The sequence below is a fragment of the Mirounga angustirostris genome, unplaced genomic scaffold, assembly GCF_029215605.1.
Source record: "Mirounga angustirostris isolate CCGP_5_RB_7025 unplaced genomic scaffold, mMirAng1.0.hap1 SCAF_11, whole genome shotgun sequence".
Taxonomy (NCBI): Eukaryota; Metazoa; Chordata; class Mammalia; order Carnivora; family Phocidae; genus Mirounga; species Mirounga angustirostris.
Window position 1 is genome coordinate 18,518,766 of NW_026991719.1, and position 18,476 is coordinate 18,537,241.

The 18,476-nt window shown below is 36.0% G+C and overlaps 1 pseudogene; it reads right to left on the reverse strand.

Moving 5' to 3' along the window:
- Positions 1-1,059: 1,059 nt before the first annotated feature.
- On the reverse strand, positions 1,060-1,811 carry LOC123843455 (high mobility group protein B1-like; annotated as a pseudogene).
- Positions 1,812-18,476: the final 16,665 nt, after the last annotated feature.

Here is an 18,476-nt window from a genome sequence, read left to right on the forward strand (position 1 = left end):
AGACCAGTTCATAGAAAACTTTAAAATACTATTGAAAATTTCTCTCAAATAAAGTAACAAACTATTTAAAGATATAATACCATTTATAGATGGGAAGAAAATACCACAAAGATGCCAATAATCTCAAAATTGACACAAAATTAAATACAATCCCACTGAACATCTTGGAATACTTTTATATTGAAACTGACACAAAAATGCAAAAAGCCAAAAATACCCAAGATATTCTTAAAGAATAATAAATTCAGAGGACTTGCTTTATAAAATAGCAAGCATTGTTTAATTAATTTATTTATTTTAAAGATTTTATTTATTTGAGAGAGGGAAAGAATGCACACATGTGGGGGAAGGGGGAGAGGGAGAGAAGCCCAAGCAGACTCTGTCCTGAGTGTGGAGCCCCACGCAGGGCTCCATCGCAAGACCCTGAGATCATGACCTGAGGGGAAACCAAGAGTCTGAGGCCTAACTGACTGAGCCACCCAGGCACCCCTATTTTTTTTTTAAGTGATATTTACTTAGAAGCATTCAGAATGTCAACAAAACAGCTGCAACGTTTTGTTTTTTTGTTTTTTTTTCCATTACAGAGTGGTATTGAGTTCACAGAACAACAGAGACAAATGAAGATGGAAAAACTACCATCCCCATATGTAACTAATTTGTGCTGGGCACCAACAAGAACCTGCTTTAAATTTCCATGCCAAGTTACAACCCCCGTACTGTATCAGGCAAGGTTAGTGGCTACTGAAAATACCACCAGGACAGGGCTATCTAAAGACACATTCAGGGCACCTGGGTGGCTCAGTTGGTTAAGCGACTGCCTTCGGCTCAGGTCATGATCCTGGAGTCCCGGGATCGAGTCCCACATCGGGCTACCTGCTCAGCAGGGAGTCTGCTTCTCCCTCTCCCGCTCCCCCCTCTTGTGCTCTTCCTCTCTCTCACTCTCTCTCTCAAATAAATAAATAAAATCTTAAAAAAAAAAAACCCACACACATTCAGTAGTGTGTTAACTATGCAAAAAAAGACACCATACAGTTTAAAAACAAATCTTACACAGCCTTACATTTCAATTTTTTTTTCTTTAAAAGGAGTGAGATGTGTACAGAAGGGGTTACATGCTTTACAGACAAGAAAAAAATGCACTAGAACCAACTTATCCATCATCTTCTTTATCTTCCTTCTCCTCCTCATCCTCTTCATCTTTGTCTTCCTCCTCTTGCTTCTTTTGCTTGCTTTTTTTTAGCCTTGACGACTCCCTTTTTTGCTGCATCCTTTACCTTAGTATGTTTTTCCTTTACCTTAGTATGCAGCAATATCCTTTTCCCATTTTTCCTTCAGCTTAGCAGCTTCTTTCCATGTGGCTGCTTGTTATCTGCAGCAGTTTTATTCCACATCTCTCCCAGTTTCTTTGCAACATCACTAATGGATAGGCTGGGATGTTTTCCTTTGATTTTTGGGTGATACTGAGAACAAAACAAGAAAAAGGCCGAAGGAGGCCTCTTAGGTGCAATGGTGTATGTGCTGCTGAAGTGAGCACCAAGTGTGCACTGGGATCCTTGAAATTCTTGTTTGTTTCCCCCTTAGGGGGAATATAAGTTTTCATAATGGGCCTTGTCTGCCTTTGCCATGTCTTCAAATTTTCCTTTGTCTTTAGCAGATGTGATCTTCCACATCTCTGAGCACTTCTTAGAAAACTCAGAGAAGTTGACTGAAGCATCTGGGTGTTTCTTCTTGTGCTCCTCTTGGCAAGTTTGCACAAAGAATGCATATGATGACATTTTGCCTCTCAGCTTCTTAGGATCTCCTTTGCCCATATTTAATTATTTTCCCCAGGGAGGCTCAGAGTCGCCCAGTGCCCATCTGGTTTTCACTTGCCTGGGCGCTGTCTCTGTGGAGCTCAATGTACTGCAGTGGCTGTTGCAAGCATTATTTTAAAGCTACCTTAATTAAGTTTGCTATTAGTGCCAGAATATAGATAACTTGAACAGAAGATGGAATTTAGAATTGATTCATATACATGAATACTTGATATAAAACAAAGTTGGCCATTGAAAACAAAGGGGAAAGATTGTCTTTTCAGTAAATGATGCTGTATCAATTATATATTCATATATCCAAATAGCCATATGTCCAAGAAAAACTTTGTCCCTACTTCAGACCAAAACAAAAAAGCAATTCTAGGTGCATTGTAGGTCTAAATCTGAAAGGTAAAACACATTTTCTAGAAGAATATAGAGAATATTTCATGACATTTGAGTAGGTAAAAGTTTTATTAAAAAGATATAGGGTGCCTGGGTGGCTCAGTTGGTTAAGCGACTGCCTTCGGCTCAGGTCATGATCCTGGAGTCCCTGGATCGAGTCCTACATCGGGCTCCCTCCTCGGCAGGGAGCCTGCTTCTGCCTCTGACCCTCCCCCCTCTCATGTGCTCTCTGTCTCAAATAAATAAATAAAATCTTTAAAAAAAAAAAAGATGCAAAAGTCACTAACCATAAAGGAAATAATAATTTGAACCACATTAAAAGCAAAGAGTTCTATTCATAAAAAGAAAACAGTAAGAGTAAAAAGGCTAGCCATTGAGAAGAAATTTATAACATGTATCTCTAACAAAAGGCTTGTATCCAGCATACAAAATTAACACCTGCAGATCAATAAAAAGAAAGATAAGGATGCAACAGTAGTTCAACATCAGCAAATCAGTCAATGTGATATACCACAAAATGAAAGATAAGTATCATACCATCATTTCAATGATACACAAAAAGCATTTACAAAATTCAACATCTGTTTATGATAAAAACTCTTAACAAAGTGGGTAATAGAGAGAACATACCTCAACATAATAAAGGCCATATATAACAACTGCACAGCTAACATCATACTCAATGGTGAAAAGCTGAAAGCCCTTCCTCTAAGATCAGTAACAAGACAAAAATGCCCACATTCGTCACTTTTATTCAACACAGTAAGTCCTAGCCAGATCACTTAGGCAAAAAAAATAAAATAAAGGACACCCAAATTGGAAAGAAAGAAAATTATCACTATTTACAGATGACATGGTATTATATATGAAAAACTCTAAAGCCTCCACCAAAAAACTGTTAGAACTATACAGGCTAGTATCTCTGATGAGCATAGATACAAAAATCCTCAACAAAATATTAGCAAACCAAATCCAACAATACATTACGAAAGTCATTTATCATTTACCACGTTAAAGTGGGATGTATTCCTGGGAAGCAAATTGGTTCAGAATTCACAAATCAATGTGATACATCATATTAACAAGAGAAAAGATAGAAACCATATATATGATTATCTCAAAAAATGCAGAAAAGGCATTTGACAAAGTACAACATCCATTTATAATAAAAACTCTAAAGTATGTTTAGAGGCAACATACCTTAACATAATAAAGGCCATATATGAAAAAGCCCCAGCTAACATCATCCTCATTGGTGAGAAACTGAGCTTTTTCTCTAAGATCAAGAACAAAACAAGGATGTGCACTCTTACCACTTTTATTCAACATAGCACTAGTAATCCTAGCCACAGCAGTCAGACCCCCCACCCAAAAGAAATAAACGGCATCCAAATTGGTAAGGGAGAAGTAAAACTTTCACTATTTGCAGATGACATGATATTATATATAGAAAACCCTAAAGACTTGACCAAAAACCTAGAACTAATAAATTAATTCAGTAAAGTTGCAGGATCCAAAATTAATGTACAGAAATATGTTGTATTCTATACAATAGAAGGAAGAGAAATTAAGAAAACAATCGCATTTATAATTGCACCAAAAGAATATCTAGGAATAAACTTAACCAAGGAGGCAAAAAACCTGTACTCCAAAAACTATAAAGCACTGATGAAAGTAAATGAAGATGACACAAAGAGAAAGATATTCCATGTTCATGAAATGGAGGAACTAATACTGTTAAAATGTCCATACTATCCATTCCATGTTCATGAAATGGAGGAACTAATATTGTTAAAATGTTCATACTATCCAAAATAATCCACAAATTTAATACAATCCCTGTCAAAATATGACATTTTTCATAGAACTAGAACAAATCCTAAAATTTGTATGGAGCTCCAAAAGACCCCAAATAGCCAAAGTAATCTTGAAAAAGAAGAACAAAGCTGTAGGTATAATAAACCCAGATTTCAAGATATACTACGAAGCTAGTAATCAGAATAGTATGTTACTGGCACAAAAACAGACACATTGATGAATGGAACAGAATAGAAAGTTCAGAAATAAATCCATGCTAATATGAATAATCTATGACAAATGAGGTGAGAATATACAATGAGAAAAAATAGTCTCTTCAACAAATGGTTCTGGGAAAACTGGATAGTTACATGCAAAAGAATGAAACTGGACCACTTTCTTATACCATATGCAAAAATAAACTCAAAATGGATAAAAAACCTAAATGTGAGTCCAAAAACCATAAAGCTCCTAAAAGAAAATATAGACAGTAATTTATTTGACAACAGCCATAGGAACACTTTTCTAGGTATGTCTCTTCAGCCCAGAGAAACAAAAGCAAAATTAAACTATTGGGACTACACCAAAATAAAAAGCTTTTGCATAGCAAAGGAAACCATAAACCAAATGAAAAGGCAACCTATTGAGTGGGAGAAGGTATTTGCAAATGGAGTTAATATCCAAAATATGCAAAGACCTTATACAACTCTACCACCTCCAAACCCCCAAATTATCTGATTAAAAAATGGGCAGAGGACCTCAATAGGCATTTTCTCAAAGACATACAGATGGCTAACAGACACATGAAAAGATGCTCAACATCACTAATCATCAGGGAAATGCAAATCAAAACCACACTGAGATATCACCTCACACCTGTCAGAATGGCTAGACTCAAAAATACAAGAAATAACAAGTGTTGACAATGATGTAGAGAAAAAGGAACCCATATATACTGCTGGTGTGAATGCAAACTGATGTAGTTACTATTGAAAAGAATATGGAGGTTGCTCAAAAAATTAAAAATAGAATTACTGTAAGATTCAATAATTCCACTACTGGGTATCTACCCAAAGAAAACAAAAACTCTAATCTGAAAAGATATATGCACCCCTTTGTTTGCTGCATTATTTATAATAGCCAAGATATGGAAGCAACGCAAGAGTTGATCGATACATGAATGGATAAAGAAGATGTGAGGTGTGTGTGTGTGTGTGTGTGTGTGTGTGTGATGAAATATTACTCAGCCATAAAAAAGAATGAGATCTTGCCATTTGCAACAACATGGATGGGCCTAGAGGTTATAATGCTCAGTGAAATAAGTCAGACAAAGACAAATACCATGTGATTTCACTCATATGTGAAATTTAAGAAACAAATGAACCGATGAAGAAAAAAAAAAAGAGACCCCCCCCCCAAAAAAAAACTCCACAAAAACCCCCCAAACACTTAAATACAGAGAACAAACTGGTGGTTGTCCAAGGTGGGGTGGGTAGGGGGATGGGTGAAAGAGATATAGGAAATTAAGAGTACAGTTATCATAATGAACACTCAGTAATGTGCAGAACTGGTGAATCATTATACTGTATACCTGAAACTAATACTGCATGTTAATTATACTTCCATTAAGAAACTGTCAGAAGTAATAAATGGATTCAGTGAAGTTACAGGATACAAAATCAATATACAAAAATCTGTTGCATTTCTATACACTAATAACAAAGTGTCAGAGAAATTAAGAAAACAATCCCATTTACAATTGCATCAAATGAATAAAATACCTAGGAATAAATTTAACCAAGGTGGGTAAAGACCTGTATATTGAAAACTACAAGACATTAATGAAAGTAACTGCAGAAGACAAAAATAAATGGAAAGATATTCCATGCTCATGGATTAGAAGAATCAGTATTGTTCTTATTATCCAAGGTAATCTACAGATTCAGTACAATAAGTACCAAATTTCAATGACATTTTTCAAAGAAACAGAAAAAATAATCTTAAAATTTGTATGGAAGCACATACACACACACAAAAATCCCAAATAGCCAAAGAAATCTTGAGAGAGAAGAAGAAAGTTGGAGGCAACACACTCCTTGATTTCAAACTATATCACAAAGCTATAGTAGTCAAAACAGTGTGGTACTGGCATAAAATAGACACACAGATTAATGGGAGGGAAGAGAGACTCCAGAAATAAATCCATGCATAAATCATCAATTTATGACAAAGGAACTAAGAATATTCAATGGGGGAAAGGACAGTCTCTTCCGTAAATGTTGGAAAACTGGACAGCTACATGCAAAAGAATGAAACTGGACCACTATGTTATACCATACACAGAAATTAATTAGAAATGGATGAAAGACTTAAATGTAACACATGAAACCATAAAATTCCTAGTAGAACTACCATATGATCCAGCAATTCTACTTTTGGGTATTTAGTCCAAGAAAACAAAAGATACTACCTCAAAAAGACATACACACCCCCCATGTTCACTGCAGCATTATTTACAATAGCCAAGGTATGGAAACACCTAAGTTCATCAACAGATGAATGGATAAAGAAATTGTGGTCTATATACACAGTATTATCCAGCCATAAAAAAGAATAAAATCTTCCATTTCCAGCAACATGAATGGACCTTGAGGGCATTATGCTAAGTGAAGTAAGTCAGAAAGAGAAAGACAAATGCTGTATGATCTCTCTTACATGTGGAATTTAAAAAGAAAACAAACAAAAAACCTAAAAAAAAAAAAAAAGCTCAGAGATACAGAGAACAGACTGGTGGTTGTCAAAGGTGGGAAAGGAGGGCAAGAGGGACGAATGAGTGAACTGTTGGGTTTGGGTTTTTTTATTTTAAGTTTAAGTGAATTGTTTAAATAAATAAATTTAAAAAACAACCTAGCAGAAAAACAGGCGAGAGTCTCATATAAGCACTTCATAAAATGATATCCAAATGGTAAACTAACTTGGAAAAAAGGCAAACTAAACATCTAAGGACCTACCAGAATGACTAAAAATCTAAAAGCCCTGAAAATATCTAAAGAGGCCAGAACGTGGAGCAAGGGCAATGTTTGTATACTATTGGTGGGAGATTTAATTGGTTCATCGACTTTGGAAAAGTCAGTGTTTACCAAAGTTGAATACATGCATGGCCCATGACCTAGAAATTCCACTCTTAGGCACATAACCAATAGAAATGTATACACATTTGTACCACAAATGTTCAGAAATGTTTATAGCAGTTTTATTTGAAATGACTAAGATCTAGGGAAAAAAACCATCACCAAATGTGCTATAGAACTTGTAAATAAAGTTGTTGTTAAGTTCAAGAACAAGCAAAACTAATATATGTTCTTGGAATTCAGGATGGTAGTTACCATTTGGGGGATAAATGGGTCCTGATTGAGAGGAGGCATTATGGTGGCTTTTAGAGGCTGTTATTTGCTTTCTTGATCTGAGTGGTAGTTACTCGGGTGTGCTTACTTTGTGACAGTTCACTTAGGTGTTTATTTCTGATTTTGCATATATGTCATACTTCAATAAAAACTTAAAAAAACTTAGTTTCATATGAAATGAAGAAGACAAACTAAATAATCAGGTATATTCTATCATGCTTTTTTTCCAGTCACAGTGATATTCATCTTTTTTCTATATTTATGTGCTAGTAAATTAATAATGTCTTAGTGACACACCATCTCAAAATAGGATCAAATGAATAGACTTAAAAATGTTATTTTTTTATTGTGGTTAAAAAACATGTAAGATTTACCCTCTTAACAAATTTTTAAGTGTACAGCATTGTTAAATATAGGTACAATGTTATAAAGCACATCTGTAGAATTTAATCACCTTGCATAAATGCAACTGAATACCCAGTGAACAACTTCCCATTTCCCCTTTGCCTAGTTTCTGGTAACTACCATTCTATTTTCTGCTTCTATGTGCTTGACTAGTGTAGATACCTCATATAAATGAAATCACATGGTATTTATCCTTCTGTTACTGTTTCATTTCACTTAGCATATGTCTTTAAGGTTAATCGATATTGTTGTATATGATGGGATTTCATTCATTTTTTAAAAAGATTTTGAGAGAGAGACTAGGAGGAGGGGGAGGGGCAAAGGGAGAGGGAAAAGCCGACTCCCTGCTGAGTGATGAGCCTGATGACATGGGGCTTCATCCCAGGATCCTGAGATCATGACCTGAGCCAAAGTCAGACGCTCAACTGACTGAGCCACCCAGGTACTCTGGGATTTCATTCATTTTTAATGCTAATTAATATTCCATTGTATGTATATACCACATTTTCTTTATCCATTCATCTGTTGATGGACATTTAGGTTGCTTTCACATCTTGTCTACTGTGAATAATGCTACAATAAATATGGAAGTCCAAGTATTTCTTCAAGATCCTGATTTCAGTTCTTTTGGATAAATAGCGAGAAGTGGGATTGCTGGATCATATGGTAGTTCTTTTTTTAATTTTTTGAGGAACCTCCGTATGGTTTTTCCATAGTGGTTACACCATTTTACATTCATACCCACAGTGCACAAGGTTTCCAATTTCTCCACACCTTTGTCAACACTTTTTTTTTATAATGGCCATCCTAACTGGTGTTAGGTAATATTTCATACTGTTTTTATTTGCATTTCCCTAATGATTGGTGATATTGAGCACTTTTTCATATACCTGCTGGCCATTTGTATGTCTTCTTTGGAAAAAATGTAAATTCAGTTCTTTCACCCATTTTTAAATTGAATTATTTGTTTTAGTTTTGCTATTGAGTTATAGGAGTGCCTTCTAAATTTTAGATATTAACCTCCTATTGGCTATTTGGTTTGCAAGTTATCTTTCCCATTCTGTAGGCTGCTTTCCCACTCTGTTGATTGTTTCCTTAATATTTGTTTAATGTGTAAAAATGACAACACTAAATTAGTTTAATTTGGATTTAGTTTTCTCACAGTTAAGCAGAACTAATTTTCATCTTATGATTCATAGCTGCTGAAGAGTTCCTTTCACAAAATGGATGTGTAATTTAGGTTTCTATTTTCTATGGATGCATTTGACTGCTTTATCTTCTTTAGAAGTTCCAGCTCAGATGTGTTTGGACACTTCAGTGCATTTCTGAGATACAACACAGCCTAATTTTACAAGGCATTCTATAACTAAGAAATGGGAAAAACCTGATCTACAGTTTCCATCCTCATCATAGACTCTTGTTTGTGATTTGGGCCAATCATGATCATTGTATAAACTTCAGATTTCCAATTTCTTTTTAAAAAAGGTTTATTTATTTGAGATTTGAAAGAGAGAGAGAGGAGAGGGGCATAGGGGCAAAGGAAGAGAATCTCAAGCAGACTCCTTGCTGAGCACGGAACCTGACACAGGGCTCAATCCCACAACGCTGAGATAATGACCTAAGCTGAAACCAAGAGTCAGATGCTTAACTGCCTGAGACACCCAGGCACCCTGAGATTTCCCGTTTCTAATGGAGGATTTTATGGTACTTCTTTGACTCTTTCATTTTCCCACTCATTGTGTTAGTCTAGTCCAAGTGAAGCAATTTCTTCACCTGGGATTGGCATATCTTTTCCTTTTTAATGCTAATGCCTTACATTACTATATTTTCACTTTAGGTATAGGGTTTAATAATAAATATTCAGTATTACTCATCCTGGGCTCACTAAAACCAGTCAGATGTTTCTGGACATACATGGTCATATCCTTGCTTGAATTATTTATGTATAATTATATTGCTTTTGAGAAAAACAGGAGATGCAATTGGTGAAGCTGTTAAAATGACTATAATTAAAGTAATACATGAGAAAAAGATCCAATTTTGTGGATAGTTGTTTATGCTGCATTTTACCTTTCAGAACAATTAAATTGTTATTATACACTTATATGCTCACAGGGAATATTTGCAATATAATTTTAAATTGGGGTAAATTAGTATTTTATATCAGCCGATTAGAAAAACAAGCAAAGAATCTAATCTCCCCCCACCATTAGGTTAAGGCAAACCCTGGTCTCAGGAGAGGGCTATACTGTAACCCTGCTCCAATGTCAGTGCATTCCCCAACTCCTCCCTGATTTTAGTAAATTGCCTTGCCATGGAAGTATGTGTATTTCGGTGTCTGGACAGACTTAATACTTCTGCCATTTTTCAATTTAATGAAAATCCACAATGAAATTACATTCTAAATATCTTTTGAAAAGTTTGGATAATTATTCATTACTCTATTTGAGTAGCTCAGTAGCCTTGTGTTACCATCTAATTGGTAATGACCTTTAGCCAACTTCCTTCTCTCTCAAATTCCCTAATCACATTTCACAGCAGTACCATTAGACTATGCTGGAAAAGCCACATGCCAAGATGCCAAGGAAATCCATGCAGACTTGAAACACTTAAAGAGAAGTGGAGTAGACAAAAAAAAAAAAAAAGAAAAGAAAAGAAAAACGATTCAACCTCATCAAGTTTATAAAATTTAATGTTTGGCAATGCATCTCATTAGGTGGTTCAAAAAAATTTTCAAATTATTTTCATAAAGAACAGACATTATATTCCCAGAAAACTCAAGTTTGGCCTGACTTTGCATTGTTTAATATTTTAGATTAGTCACAAAAATCTGTTTTAAACATTTCTTCATCTTTAAATTAGCCTGGTATTATTTTTTCAGTGATCAATTAACGTAGACATGTAATATAATCAAGGTCTAAGCCAAACATTATGGACATGTTGGAAAAGTAATTTGAAGAGAGTATTGTTCTTCAGAAATAAATGCAACATTTTGAGAGATTCAGTGGGGTTCCAGGCCTTTACTGCCATGAAGCTAAGTCACCAGACCAAATGCAAAAACAGTGCAATCAAGCACCTAAATGATTTATCTGTAGAATGGATTTTTAGTTTAATGGAGCTGCAACAACTTCCTTAACCACCTGAGTGTTTCATATTTCATGGGTTGTTATGGGATTGTGTAGACACTAACTATAATGCTAAGATCTATTTTTATTCAATAAGAATTGTGCATAGTATTATACATGCCTTGAATTTATATAACGCTATCATGGCATTTTACAAGAGGAGATGATTTTAAATGTGCCATCTGACTTGCAAGTAAAAAGAGCATCTCTAAAACGATACTAGTTACTGAATATACAACAGTCGACAAGTTGCTTCTGGGAAACAAAAGAATGATTACAAAAAGCTCATTTGAAAGCCTTGTCCTGAAAGAAAGGGCTCAGTTGGTAGAGCTTTATGTTTCATATCAGACTTTCCCCTTACCTTCTCCTTCCTGTACTGCCCCACACAAGGTACAGCTGCTTAGGCAAGTTTAGAGAAGAATGAGAATGTACTCACCTACACTGACATACAATGCTTCATTTTCTTAGAACTTCTGAATTCACTTTTTTTTTAAGATTTTATTTATTTGTCAGAGAGAGAGAGTGAAAGCGAGAGAGAGTGAGAGAGAGCACAAGCAGGGGGAGCGGCAGGCAGAGGGAGAAGCGGGCTCCCCACTCAGCAAGGAGCCCGATGTGGGACTCAATCCTAGGACCCTGGGATCATGATCTGAGCCAAAGGCAGATGCTTAACCGACTGAGCCATCCTGGCACCCCCTGAATCCATTCTAAGAGTTGGCCTAAGACTGGCCTAAAGAAAGTGAGAGAAAGAAGAGAGAAAACCCATCATCCTAAAACAAAACAAAACAAAACACCAAAATCAACACAGTCTGATCAAAATGAAAGCAGACCTAAAACACTTGATCTAAAATGAAAATATCACAAAAGTATACAGATAAGAATGTTTTATCTTACTATCTTGTACTTTATGACCTCAGTGTCAGCTCTGTTTTTGTTCAGTTTTTTAAAAGGTGCATATTTAAGTATTTTCTCTAACTCTGAGACAAAAGGGATAAAGGATAGTTATTAAGAATAGGTCCAAAGAGAAAAGCTCTTCAGAGGGCAAAGAACATATTTTTAAGGTTTATTTCCTGTACACACATTATTGTTTTTTCCCTGAAATCTTTGTGTTTTCAGGGTAAGATCAAACAGTGTTGACAACAAGTTATAGGTGATTCTAGTAACCATGGGCCCTCCTTTACCTCTTAGCTGGACTACAAAAACAGTTTAAAAATCAGCTTGAGTATGAAATAGTTGTCTAGTATTATTGCCTCTGCATGTTTTGATTAGCTGCCAGCTGGGAAACCTTTGGGGCAAAACCTTATAAGCTCATCTCTTGGTTCATTAGGGTTATGGGGGGAAGAAAGAAAAAACAAGTCTTCAAGTTCCTGCTAATTAAAATGATTGCCAAGACTCCTCTCCAAGGACCACTCTTCTAGTTATAAAGTGCATGTGTAAATGAAGCACCCCAGGCCATCAGCAAATTGACAAAAGCAAGTCAGAACCAGTGACGCTTTCTGTTTAATCTGAGCTAGCATACAAGTTTAGCCAGAAAAAATGGTGAGGAAAACTACTTACAAGGGTTCTATAGATTTTCTTGTATCAGCAGCTGTTTTCAGAAATATTGGGAAAATAATGGTTTCTTCCCTTTTTAAAAAGGCAGTTACTAGAACTTGGATTTCACATTCCTGACCCAAAACTCCAACCCACCATTTGAACTTTTCATTTAGAGGCTTCATTCTACTACTTCGGGGAATAATAGTGCCACTGTGTCAGTGTTCCACTCATGTACCAAGGACATCTTATTGCAAGTACCTGTGTCTCTGCCAGAGGGTAGTCTCTAGACATGGCAGCTCACTGAAGCTGTGCATAGGGGAGGCCCACTCTGGAAACTCTGGCCTCCAGTAGTGGATGCAATAGTCATCCATTCATAAATGATAACAGAATTGGTAGGTGAATGCCATGAGTTTGTTGGTTCTTGGGTGGGACCAGCTTGTGTATTCCCACCAACAGTGTAAGAGGGTTCCCCTTTCTCCACATCCTTGCCAATATTTGTTGTTCCCTGCCTTTTTATTTTAGCCATTTTACTGGTATAAGGTGGTATCTCATTGTGGTTTTGATTTGTATTTCCCTGATGGCAAGTGATGTGGAATATTTTTTCACATGTCTGTTGGCCATTTGTATGTCTTCTTTGGAGAAGTGTCTGTTCATGTCTTCTGCCTGTTTCTTGATTGGATTATTTGTTCTTTAGGTGCTGAGTTTGATAAGTTCTTTATAGATATTGGATACCAGCCCTTTATCTGTCATTGGCAAATATCTTCTCCATGCCATGGGTTGCCTTAGTTTTGTTGACTGTTTCCTTTGCTGTGCAGAAGCTTCTTATCTTGATGAAGTTCCAATAGTTCATTTTTGCTTTTGTTTCCTTTGCCTTTAGAGACGTGTCTAGCAAGAAGTTGCTGCAGCCGAGGTCGAAGAGGTTGCTGCCTCTGTTCTCCTGTAGGATTTTGATGGATTCCTGTCTCACATTGAGGTCTTTCATCCATCTTGAGTTCATCTTTGTGTATGGTGTAAGAGAATGGTCCACTTTCACTTTTATGCATGTGGCTGTCCAATATTCCCAACACCATTTGTTGAAGAGACTGTCTTTTTTCCGTTGGATATGCTTTCCTGCTTTGTCAAATATTAGTTGACCATAGAGTTGAGGGTCCATTTCTGGAATCTCTATTCTGTTCCATTGATCTATGTGTTTTTGTGCCAATACCATGCTGTCATGATGATCACAGCTTTGTAATAGAGTTTGAAGTCAGGCTTTGTGATGCCCCCAGCTTTGGTTTTCTTTTCCAACATTCCCTTGGCTATTCAGGGTCTTTTGTGGTTCCATACAAATTTTAGGATTGTTTGTTCCAGCTCTGTGAAAAATGTTGATGGTATTTTGATAGGGATCTCACTGAATGTGTAGACTGCTCTGGGCAGTATAGACATTTTAACAATGTTTATTCTTTCAATCCATGAGCATGGAACGTTTTTCCATCTCTTTGTGTCTTCCTCAATTTCTTTCATAAGTGTTCTGTAGTTTCTAGAATACAGATCCTTTGCCTCTTTGGTTAGGCTTATTCCTAGGTATCTTATGGTTTTGGATGCAATTGTAAATGGGATTGATGCCTTAATTTCTCTTTATTCAGTCACATTTTAGTGTATAGAAATGCAACTGATTTCTGTGTATTGATTTTATATTCTGCCACTTTGCTGAATTCCTATATGAGTTCTAGCAATTTTGGGATGGAGTCTTTTGGGTTTTCCACACAGAGCATCATGTGATCTGTGAAGAGTGAGAGTTTGACTTCTTTGCTGATTTGGATGTCTTTTATTTCTTTTTGTTGTCTGATTGCTGATGCTAGGACTTCTAGTATAATGCTGAACAACAGTGGTGAGAGTAGACATCTCTGCTGGGTTCCCATGAGCTTAGGGGAAAAGCTCTCAGTTTTTCCCCACTGAGAATGATATTTGCTGTGTTTTTTTAATAGATGGCTTTTATGATATTGAGGTATGCTCCCTCTATCCCTATACTTTGAAGAGTTTTAATCAAGAAAGGATGCTGTACTTTGGCAAATGCTTTTTCTGCATCAATTGAGAGGGTAATACGGTTCTTGTCTCTTCTTTTATTGATGTGCTCTATCATGTTGATTTGTGAATGTTGAATCACCCTTGCATCCCAGGAATAAATCCCATCTGGTTGTGGTGAATAATCATTTTAATGTACTGTTGGATCCTACTGGCTAGGATCTTGGTGAAAATTTTGGCATCCATGTTCATCAGGGATATTGGTCTGGAATTCTCCTTTTAATGGGGTCTTTGGTTTGGGGATCAAAGTAATGCTGGGGTCATAGAATGAGTTTGGAAGTTTTCCTTCTGTTTCTATTTTTTGAAACAGCTTCAGTAGAATAGGTATCATTTCTTCTTTAAATGTTTGGTAGAATTCCCCTGGGAAGCCATCTGGCCCTGGACTGTTGTTTTTTTGGGAGGTTTTTGATTACTGCTTCAATTTCCTTGCTGGTTATTGGTCTGTTCAGATTTTCTACCTTTTCCTGTTTCAGTCTTGGTAGTTTATATGTTTCCAGGAGAGCATTTCTTCCAGATTGCTTAATTTGTTGGCATAGAGTTGCTCATAATATGTTCGTAAAATTGTATTTCCTTTGTATTGGTCATGATCTCTCCCCTTTCATTCATGATTTTATTAATCTGGGTCCTTTCTCTTTTCTTTTGAATAAGTCTGGCCAGAGGTTTATCGATCTTATAAATAATAAAGATTAGAGAAGAAATCAATGAAATACAAACCAGAAGAACAGTAGAACAGATCAACGAAACTAGAAGCTGGTTCTTTGTATATGTATATTCAAATATTTGGGAAATTATCACTTTTTTTCAGTTTCAACTACATGACTATCATGTCATTTTTCATACTGAGTTTTGATATATCATTAAACTATGTTTACAGGGCTCTTCCCTCAACTCTCCTTAGTCTTTTAAGTGCACGTGCACTGTTGACAAGCATAGTGAAGTTGTGAACAGAAACATTTAAGGGTGCAAAGCCAAGCTACCTCTCTCATTGTTCCAGTTTTGTCCTGATTATCCAATGCCACAAGAAAAGGTGCCCTTCAGCCCATACCATTCAAGTGTTCAGTTACTTTAATGTGCCTACATATGCAAACCATATAAAGGAAACAATAAATTCAATCAATTCACAGGTTAGTTACAAAGTATCTGATTATTAGCCAGTTATTAAATAGTTACAGCTGGTCAGAGAAAAGTGTTGAAGAAACCTATGCCATAGACTCAGACCACCAGTATTTGAATAAGATTTGCTCCATATTCTAGTTGCAGATTTTACACTCAGTTTGGCCAAACATCTTAGAAATGCATGATTCTGGTCACCCTTAAGAAAAACTTTACATTCCTGAACCTTATTCAGCAGATGTCCCTCAGTACCTTATGGTCCACACTTGTAGCTCTGTTCTTTTGCTTATTTGATACTGTCCAAAACCCTTTGACTCTCATTCTGTTACATCTGGAGTCTTGACCTCAAGACAGAGTGATTGTAGTCACCAAAGGGAAATATGTGAGTGAGTCTTGTTTTTTTGTCTGCTTAGCTTTTCCTGTGTGGCCTGGAATGCTAGATTTTAAAAGACTGACTGAGAAAAGGGAAACCAGAAAGAAACAGATGATCAATTTTTGCCCTTTTGTTTCCTTGGCAAGCATTTGACCATTGCTGAATTTCTTCACTTCAGCTAGTAAGCATAAACAAGGATCTCAAGCCTAAGTATAAACTGTATATTTCATATTCTTCATTTATCTTGACTAAGATTGAGTTCAAATTGCATTTTGTGATGTTTTGATGCTTCTTCTAAAGCACGTATGCCTCTAGGAGATGAAGGATTACAGGCTTTTCCTATTGCTCCTATCACATTGCTTACCTGTTCATTATCTTTTCCTCTACTTCTCCTCAGCACCTGCTCTTATCTTTCTGGAACGTCAGAATACTATGAATTAGATAGGATCAGTGCATTAGAAACTGGCAAAAATCCAAATAGAATGAAAGATATTTGGGGAAGAGACATGCAATGGAGTATCCATCTAGAATGTCAAATATTTTATTGATGTAATAGAGGAAAGGCTAATGAAACTTGTGGACTAGGCAAAGCAGAGAGAAATCCCAAATCTTTTAGAAGATTGAAATGCAATGAGATCTTGATAAATCAAGTAAGTCATCCTAGCTTCAAAGAAGACCATGATAAAATACTAAATAATAAGAATACAAAAAAGATCCTTACACAGAAGTTGAGGGAGTTGTTTTGGAGATTTCAAGATTCAGATAAAATAGAACACAAGTGTGAAGAAAAGACTACAGTGCCACTCAACTCAACTTGATGAAATGTATTAAAGCAAAACTAACATTGTGAATACGTTATTATTAAAATTTGTCTTGATAGTAGGAAAACCATTAGGTCTGAAGTCAGAAGAGGGGCTCAAATCTTCGCTTCTCCATTTGCTAGCTGTGTGACTCTCGATCAATTATTCTCATTTAGCCTCATTTTCTTCAGCTATTAAAACTAAGATAATGCTATTTGTTTTACAATCATGTTTTACAAAGATCTCGTAACTGTTAAATGAGATCATGTAAGTCAGTGGTGTTCAAACGAGGGCAATTTTGCTCCTCAGGGGACATCTGACAATGCCTGGAGACAGTTCCGGTTGTCATAATTCAGTGGTGCCATTGGCATCTAGTGGACGGAGGCCGAGGATGCTGCTTAATATGTTACAGTGCCCAACAAAGAACTGCCCAACCCAAAATATCAATGGTGCTGAGGTTGAGAAACTCTGATATAAAGTAAATATGGAGTAAATTGTAGGTACTATTTCAATTGCTGCTACCTAAATAAGAATATAAAGAATGAACTGAATTTGATGGGAAGGGATACAAGAAGAAAACGATAGGATTAAGTTGAACAAAACATGCTGAAAGTGATTCTGGTTATAACCATTTCAAGCCCTTGTGAGACAGATGATAAAATGCTTATTCTGAACATTTTATTTTAAACACTAAAACTAAAAGGTAGAAGTTTAAGCAATTAAAAAGTGATGAGACCATTGAAAAATTCCTCTTGCTAGGGTGATGAGATGCCCTTGGAAAAATTTAACCTATACAAACAAATAAGATGGGATTAAACACATTCCAGGGTATTAAAGCTATTAAGATTATTAGACTGTGAAATATGCTGCCAAGGAAATGCCAGATCCACCACCTCTTGAGACACTTAAAACTCAACTAACAAAACATTACAAAGTATATTTCTGGGAAAAGGGAACTGGCACAGATGGGGATCAAGCTACTAATTTGAGAGGTCTTTTTATTTTCCTTCTGATGCTCATGTTTCAGTGGCTATTTTTAAAAGGGTAAAAGGCAAAGTGTCACACTGGAAACAAGATTCCTGGGATCAAGCCATAAAATCAGTTACTTGATCCATTTGGCAAAGAACATGGAAATGGGCAAAGGTTTATCTATCATGAAAACAAATTAAGGCTGTTAAATAAGAAGAGATATCACAATCTATCAAACCAGCTTTAGCATCTACAAAGTAGGTTGACATTGAGCGAAAAAAAAAATTCTTCAGACATTAACAAAACAACCTGGAAATTGTTAAATAAAAGATAATGATAAAATTCAATGTAATTTCTAACTGGATGCCTATCCCTTCCTAGTTGCAGTGTTTTTACCTCACAAGTGGGGCAAGAGTTCACAAATCTTTGAAAATATTTAAGGACATTTAAAGATATACTGTTTGAGAAGCACTTAGTAAACCATAAAGTAATAGAACACAGAATATTACTATGTCTCTGTTGAGTACACTGTACTCTGTTCTCTTTGATAGAAAGTCATTTGACAAGCATCATTTCAATTGATGAAACCAAAACGAAATGTATGTAAATTCATGAGGGATGCAGAACACAGAAGATGCAGCCAAGTCAGTCTAAGTGACTTGCTGAAGGCCACGTGATATGTTTACAAGGCAGAC